The 8,260-nt window shown below is 35.6% G+C and overlaps 1 long non-coding RNA gene across 2 annotated transcripts in view; it reads right to left on the bottom strand.

The window, feature by feature from the left end:
- LOC140713149 (uncharacterized) overlaps positions 1–8,260 on the bottom strand; it is a 90,385-nt gene that overhangs the window by 40,204 nt on the left and 41,921 nt on the right. The window contains exon 1 of one of the 2 annotated variants that reach the window (XR_012095016.1): positions 4,047–4,138. The exons of the other annotated variant lie outside the window; for it this stretch is intronic. This is a non-coding gene — a long non-coding RNA (uncharacterized lncRNA). Of the gene's footprint in view, positions 1–4,046; positions 4,139–8,260 lie in introns of those variants that run through there. 2 annotated transcript variants of the gene reach the window in all.

The following is an 8,260-nucleotide window of genomic DNA, read 5'->3' as shown; positions in this document are numbered from 1 at the left end:
AGAGACTGAGTCTTCTAGTTACTAACTGCATGACTTTAGGTAAGTTAACCCTGACATTAACTTATTCTAAACTTGGTTGTCTAATCTATAATGGGGAAAAAATCTACGTTATAGTGTTGTTATGAGAATTAATGAGATAACACACTAAAATTTGGGGTACAATGAATAGCACATGGTAAGCATTCAATAAATAATTGCTATATTATTTCTAATTATTAGTAGTCCAAAGATTTACAGATAAATAATTAAAAAAAATTTTAAAGGCAAGGGTGGGGGCAGGTCTTCTGACTTTGGCAACATAGATCATTCACAAATGAATTGGCATAAGAATGTGGCTGTCCAGTTTCACAAGGTACTTAGTTGGATAATTTGCTCCCAACATAAGATAACTTCATCTAAATTCAGTCATCTTAAATATTAACCCAAATCAGCTTTTACTTTATTTTCAATTTAGAATAAGATCTAAATATCACTTCTGGAAACAGTGGCATCAATGACATTAAAATTAATCCAGGCCAGGCATCAGGTTGTGCACAGGTGCTATCACTTAAAACAAAGACACTTACTGTGTTTAAATTTGGAGTTAAAGAGTTCAACTTGGAAACCCTGGTTAGCATTGTGAAAACAATTCTCTGTCAATTGAAACTAAGAGTCGAAAAGAAAGAGCAGATCCAGTGGAAGCAGGCTTTTCAGGTATGTTTACCACAAATCATTCAGAATTTCAGTACGACTTTTATCTCAGTTTCAGAAGTTATAGAATTAAGTTAATTGTGTTACTTTTTATTGTAAACAGGCTATAATCCCACACAAACTATTTTCATACTGGCGAACATCAATCAGATCAGTGAGGACACCACATAGGATAGTTAGGAAGATGTAGGAGATGATGTAGGGGGTAAGGAAGAAATTAAGAAAAAAGAAAAGAAAATTAAAATTTTAAATTATCAGTCAAGGTCTCATTGTCTAACCTCACCTTCAACCAAATTTATCTCATGACTGGTATCTTCTATTAATGGCAATTAATTATATAAAACAGGAGAGAGAAGATCATTGACTCCAGTCTCAATGGCAATTTTTCAAATCCATGACCAGGGAAGAAGGAGGAGCCTGAAAGAATGGTAAAGCTTGTTCAATCCCCATATGTGCCCATTAACTTCACAAAAAGAAAACTGCTCCTAGACACCGTCCCAACCCCCGCTGGTCATCTCACAAATGTGCCACTGGTCATGCACAAAAGAATGTGGATGGCTCTTGTCACAACTTCTAAAAATCATGGTGGGAATAGTGACTATGTCTACTTACTGAACAATGCTCAAGTAACCAGTCAAAGGCTTTAAAGATTTTCTTTCTTTGTTTCTTTCTGATTCTTTTTTGTTTGTTTTATCTCAGACTAATTTGCATTTGTGGAAGGATAGCATTCTCTGAAGGAGAAAAATGCATGTTTTCTTTGCTTCATGATTGGGGGAGCAAGTAAAAAAACGACAATGATTAGAAAAGTGAGATGTTGCACTGAATCAACAATTTGAAAACATAATTTAGAGCCACTAAATATGCCTACTAGAAAATATTAAAACATCTTTTTCAAATATAAGGTCCTTATATCCTCAGAAATTATTTTATATACATAATTTTATACATATATAATTTGATATAGATTGTTCTACAGATGATAGAAACAACATAAAGAATAAATAAATTTCGATTCAATATATTAAATATACAGATTTTTAGTAGCTCTATATCTCAGTATCCTCAGGTACTTTAATGGAAAACTAGAAAAGTGCTAGTAAGCGATGGTAAAAAATAAATTATGGTTGATGATATGAAGACATGAGAGGCCTGTTTTAGTAAAAGCCTCCATGTATACCAATCCTCTTCCTAATCCACTAGGATTGTACCAGCAGGTTAGCACTCACAGAGCATCATCTTTTCAGCCCAGAACACTGCCATTAATTTATGATTCTATAGCTAGCAGAAACAACCTGGTTGCAAATTTACATGCTTTGGGCATCAAATAAACTAATTAAACCGATCTATACAGTAATTGTTTTCTACTGTTTACTGATTAAAAAGCCCTTGAAATAGTGAGAATTCCTTGCAGTAGGAAGGCTTGGACCCATGAGCTATGATGATTATCGACGGTCTCAGAACTCCTCCTTGAGGACATGAGGTTAAGAGGCTGTGAGGAGGAAGAAAATGCCTGGCCCACCTCTCAGCAGTCAACTTTCTGCCTGGGTCTCTGACTCTGAGACAAGTGTATCTCATCTCAGAGTTTAGAACTCAGATTCTTCATGGTCAATACTCCTTAACCAACACTGCAAGAAAGCTCAGGAGATTCTTTGGATAAATGATTTACACAAGGGCAAAAGCTATAAGGGAAAGATTAGTATAAATATAACTCTATACAAATAGTAGGACACTCTTACTCAATTTGTCCATAATTTATACTTTTTTCTAAAAATAAAAATCATTTGCTTCTAGATAAAAGAATTTATGATTCTGGCAACAACTTGGTGAGGAATATGTGCATTACTAGTTAGACAAAAACAATTTCCAAAGATTTTCAGAATTGTATGGAAGTCTCAACCACCAACATTTGGGGACAGTTTTCTTATATTTTCTAAAGAAATGCAAAAGTTGAGATAACATTCTGAACATTTCTCATAACACTCAGAGTCCTGGGACATTGAATAACCTAGGCAAAGTTTTATAATCACTTTCTGTACTTAGCCACTTTGCACTCAAAAATACAATATGGTTACAATTATGTTAGAAAATTTTGTTTTAAGATTCCACAACAATCCAGATCAAGATATATTTTCTGGAGATACTCAGTAGCACCTGTCAATTATTTCACTACTGCTTTCACCTTTAAAAACATAAAGGAAAAGCAGAAGAAAGACATTTATAATCAATTACTTTAAAAAATGGAGATTAGTGCGTTACAGAAATGTCCTTAAGACACCTAATGTCTATTTTTACGTGTGCCTAAAACTTAAGAGCTGCTAAACTATTCTCTTGTATATTGTTTTAAAATTTATATAAATAGCTCTCAGGTTGAGAACGCTTGCTAACTTTCTGCATGAATTGAACTATCACTAGGAAATCTTCTCAAAAAGAGTGCACAATGAAAACTCAAATGCAGCTGTTAGCTGCAATTACCTATTGTAGTAAGAGTCACATCCAACCTCTTGTAAGGTGCTATTGCTCATTTAAAATCAGAAAGACAAACCCTGTTTTTTACTAAAATAGAGGCCCTCGAATCATTAATAACTGCTGTCAACAAGATGACAAAGCAGCTTTTTAAAGTTTGATTTACAGTGTTAGTTCTGTGTTCATATCCCTCATTAGCTCTGATTCATAACTAGACAAGACAGGGCCAATATTACTGCTCTAAAGTGAAATATTATCACATCTTGATTATTTTTTTGCCTTAAATGAATGTGTTTTGTTGGGGTGCCCAAATATAAACTGTCTTGCCTTTGGGACATTTATTTAAATTTTTAGAAAGTAAGTCCTGGTGAACAAAAACAAATAATAATTACAATTGAAAATTCTCCTAGAATTAATTTCCTCCTCCCTTCAATGTTTGGTGACAAGTTAAATCTCATATTTTTTCTATTTGTTGGGCCAAGCCACATGTTTTATTTTAAAAAAATAAAACCTGTGCATTGTATACTGCCTGATTTGCCTCACAGCATTAATTTGAACACTAAAGAAGATAAAGTATATGAAAATACCATATATTATGAATCATAAATAAATATACTTAAAAGTACTGTTTTACTGTTATTTTCCAAGTCGAACACAATCTACATACAGAATGTATTTCTTGATTTTACTCCCTATTGCCTTTAGGTGTTTACACATCAATACTGATGTACCAAGTTCATCTTCCTTTAACCAGCTTGGGAGGTTCAAGATCTGGAGAATTCTGGATACTTCAGCTGAGACTCTGAACAATTAACTTCATCCTACATAGCATCAGCAATAAGAGCCACTAGATAGCCTTTCTGTCTTAAATGTCTAACAGTGCAGTTACTTACCTCTTTGGACTAATGTAAAATGTTCTGGAGCTTCCTGCTCAGCTAGATAGAATGGACCAAGGCTGTCATCTTGGAAAGCAAAGGGCAGAGCTCTGAAAATATGACACATAGAAAGGCATTACAGGGACCTGAGAAAATAGCTAAAGCATAGCAAGCTACTTATGGAGTTGACCCTGGACAGGCAAGGGGAAGTGTAGGTCACAGGAAGCCTAGGAAGCAAACAGGTCCACTGTATGAGCTGCTGGATACAGTGGGCATTTTGTGCTCTGCATAAGAGCATTCTGTTAAGAGGGCACAGTAGCAGTGAAGGCCAGCCCACATCTTCTCACAGAGACGTGCTCCCTGAAGCTGCCTGCGTGCCCCCATGGGGTCACACTTTTTTCTTGATATTATCCTGAGTTTGTATGCCTAGGATGCTGCTCCTACAGAGGGGTAACTTTTTCTATTCTTCCAGTCAGAGAGAGAGAGAGAGAAAACATTTTATTTTAATTTGCACACAGGTACAGTATAAACTGCTGGGAGTTCTGGGCTGAAGAATGCCACAGAGAAAAGCATGGTAGATTGTTACTTCCAAGGGAAACACCAAGTGGAAAGAATTTCCTTAAAGTGGATCTTCCTCCTTTAGGGAATTTATGAATTAGCTATGAGGCAAATTTGTGAAAAGCTAAGGATTTCCCAGAACTCTGGAGTTAAAATGTTTCTGTGTCCGAAAATATTTCTAAGTGAAATGATACAATTCTACTTTAAAAGTACTCGGAAAGACCCCAGATATCACAGGCTGTGGGTATGGGAAGAATAAAGAGCATGTTAGAACCTCCCAGAGAAAGAGGTAAGAATGTTTTTTAAATGTGTTTCTCCTGCGCTATCTGTAAGTTCTATGATGGCAGGTAGTATAAGTGTTGACCCCTAAAATCCTTTGAACTAGCAGTGCTCAGCACTTGCACAGTGCTTACTATTATCCAGGTAGTGTCCTAAGCACTTCATATGTAATAAATAATTTAACACAATGATCCTATAAAGTGAGTACTTTATTGTACTTACTTTATTGATTCCTAATTTCTGAATAAGGAACTGAATCAACTTGATCATAAATCATGCAGGTAGGGCTGATATTTGAACCCAAGCAATCTAGCCTAGCTTCAAGTCTGCCCTCTTAACCACTTCTATGGTATCCTAAGTAAATATTTTTATGAATAAATACATGAATGGCACAATGTAGCCAATTCAGAGAACTGTTATGCAATCTTGATTATATTGGATTTCACATTATTTTTGGTCTCTGGGAAAATTTTAGTTTAGTACCCAAGACTTTAGAAATTACACTGCCTGAGTTGCAGTACCTTAAAATGCAGACAATGAGAAAGTTACAGTAAAGTGTCTCTAAGTGTTACACTGAGAAAATATAAGCAGACACAGGAGCACACACTTAAAATGTCTAATCTAGTCTGGGTGGGTGGGCATACCAGGAAATACTTTCAGAGGAAAGGAAGAGCACAACCGAAATGGGATCTAAAGGTAGATCAAGACAAAAAGGAAGGAAGGATGTTCTTGGCAGAGATAATTCCATGTATGACAAACAAGTGGATAAAAAATAGGGGAGTGTACCTGAGGAACACAAAAATTAATTGTTCAGTATATGTTTACCTTAGAATGTGAGAGAGAGAAGGGAAAAGATGAAGTTTACAAAGAATTAGGGACAGATCTCAGAAGGCCTGGGAAACCTTAAGAAATCTGGACTTTGGGAATAGTGAGTCAGTGATGCATTATATGCAGGCAGATCAAAGAAGTAATATGAAAAGACTTGAGTTTGATTACTGTGGCTGATGAGTGGAGAGCAGATTGGAGGATGGCAAGGCTGTGGTCTGGGAGTCAGTTTAAAAGGCTGTTCAAGTAATTTAGGGAATAAGCTAAGTTTCACACATTGTGTGTTTGAGATGTCTGAAAGACAATCAAGTGAAGATGTCCAGAAATACATTGTATATCTAGAAACGGAACTCAGCAGAGAGGTCTGAGATAGAGAAACTAATTTAAGTCCTCAGTCTGAAGTCGTACCTCAATGCTCAATAGTGGATGAGGATCCCCAAGAGTGTGGAGTGAGGAGTCCTCAAGTCAGAATCCTGAAAAGCATCAACATTTAAAGCCTGGGCAAAGGAAAAGAAGACTGAGAGAGGGGGGAAAAATACCAGGAGGTTGTACGTTTTCAAAGCCAGCAAAAATGTGGTAAAGTAGATCAAAATCCATTCACAGGCAACTAATATGAAGGTTAAAAATATTCATTAGAATTAGCCCCATGGAAGTGCTGTGTGACCTCAGTGAAAGGAGATTCTCATTTGGGTACTGAGCACAGAAACAATAAGTTAAAGACTAAAACAATGGGAAAATGTAGACACCTTTTTCCAAAATTGTGACTTTTAGGAGAAAGAAACTAAGCAATAGATGGAGAGGGGAGTTCAGGAAGAAACTGTTCATTTTAAGATAGCAGGAATGTGAGTGTATCTGAGAACGCATGGGAAGGAGTTGGTGAAGGTAAAGGAAACAGAAAGGATAACCCCTATTGCAAGAGCCCTGAGAAGGCAGAAAGAGAAGGAATCCAGGGCCCAAGCCAAGAGCTTGGCCCAGAAAGGAGAGGAGACATTTATTCAGTTGTAAAGGAAGGAAGGAGGAAATAAGAATGAGAATGCAGATAAGTATATAGGTGGAACTGTCAGAATAATAAGGGATTTTTAATCTGATGGATATAATTTTCTTCATGAATTCAGTTTTAGTGTGTTTGTACTTACTAATATTTTCTTCGCACTTATTGGTAAATTGAATTGACCCTTCTACATATATTTATATATTTACCTCCAGTTCTCTCTATCTGTCTTAGATATCTTTAAAATATTTACCTACACTTCTCTCTCTCTCTCTATCTTAGATAGGTCAAATAGAGAGAGAGAGAAGTGTAGGTAAATATTTTAAAGATAGCACATAGCCTAACAGCCAATATTACATGTATTATAATACTTTGCAATAGGAAATCAATAAATACATGGTAATTGGTTTTTGAAAACATCTCATTTTACACTTGTGCTAACACCAGGACAAAAATGTGTCAATTGTTTTAATGTATTCTTCTGTGTTTGCCAGATGCAACCATAAAAACACAAAATAAAAGTTGGGGGCCAAGAATATTATTTCAATATTTCTATTTCTTGGGTGGCAGTGAAAAAGAGGGCTACAAATTAGGTTGCCTATCATATACCAAATAACAAATTTTGGTTTTTGTTCTATGTAAATTTCATGTATTAAAATATAAAGGAATTATCTAATGACATCTATGAAAGTATACCAAACTAATCAATTCCTTGTTTATGTTTATGCCTTAAAAATAAAAAACATGTTTGCCATTTCAGCTACTAGCACACTCTCAATTGGATGTTATAATAATAGCTTACACCTTAGTGCAATAACCATGAGATTATTTGGCAAAGGTTTGAATCAAGCTTGTCCAACCTGTGGCCTGTAAGCCACATGTGGCCCAGCACGGCTTTGAATGCAGCCTGACACAAATTTGTAAACTTTCTTAAAACCTTATGAGTTTTTTTCTGTTTTTTTTTTAGCTCATCAGCTCTTGTTAATATCAGGATATTTTATGTGTGGCCCAAGACAGTTCTTCTTCTTCCAGTGTGGCCCACGGAAGCCAAAAGATTGGATACCCCTGGTTTAAATAAGGCTATATTTGCTAGTGGAAAATTCTGAGAAAATAATTTGACACTGAATCCCACTTACTCTTTTTCATTAAAAAAATACAGTATAATAGTCCAACAGTTAAACATCTACATCATCAAATGTTTTAAAACAATACTTTGAGGGGGAAAAAGTAATTAAGGCAAAGCTGAGCACCTGGGCTCTGACAACTCCTCTGACAATGTCAGTTGTAAAGCCTAAAGTCACACATTTCTTACCTAATTTGAGTTTTGCCCACAAAATTTGAATTAGGCCATTTTCATTTAAATCCCTGTCCCCTTTCTCCCTATAACCTATTTGAACTTCAAACCTTCCTTTCAACTTTTGCAGTTCGTAAGGAAGTTCAATTCTCTGTAAAGAATAAAATATTTTCTTTCTTATGCAATTCATTATAGATGATGGAAGTCATTTCATTAGTTCTCTTGTAGATGGCAGGTCTGTGTCTCAATTCAAGTAGGTTCAATTTGCCAGTCTCAAAAGACCTC

This window comes from Chlorocebus sabaeus, chromosome 13 (assembly GCF_047675955.1).
Source record: "Chlorocebus sabaeus isolate Y175 chromosome 13, mChlSab1.0.hap1, whole genome shotgun sequence".
In the NCBI taxonomy this organism is placed as follows: Eukaryota; Metazoa; Chordata; class Mammalia; order Primates; family Cercopithecidae; genus Chlorocebus; species Chlorocebus sabaeus.
The sequence above is the reverse complement of the archived record's forward strand: the minus strand, read 5'-3'. Positions and strand labels throughout refer to the sequence as shown.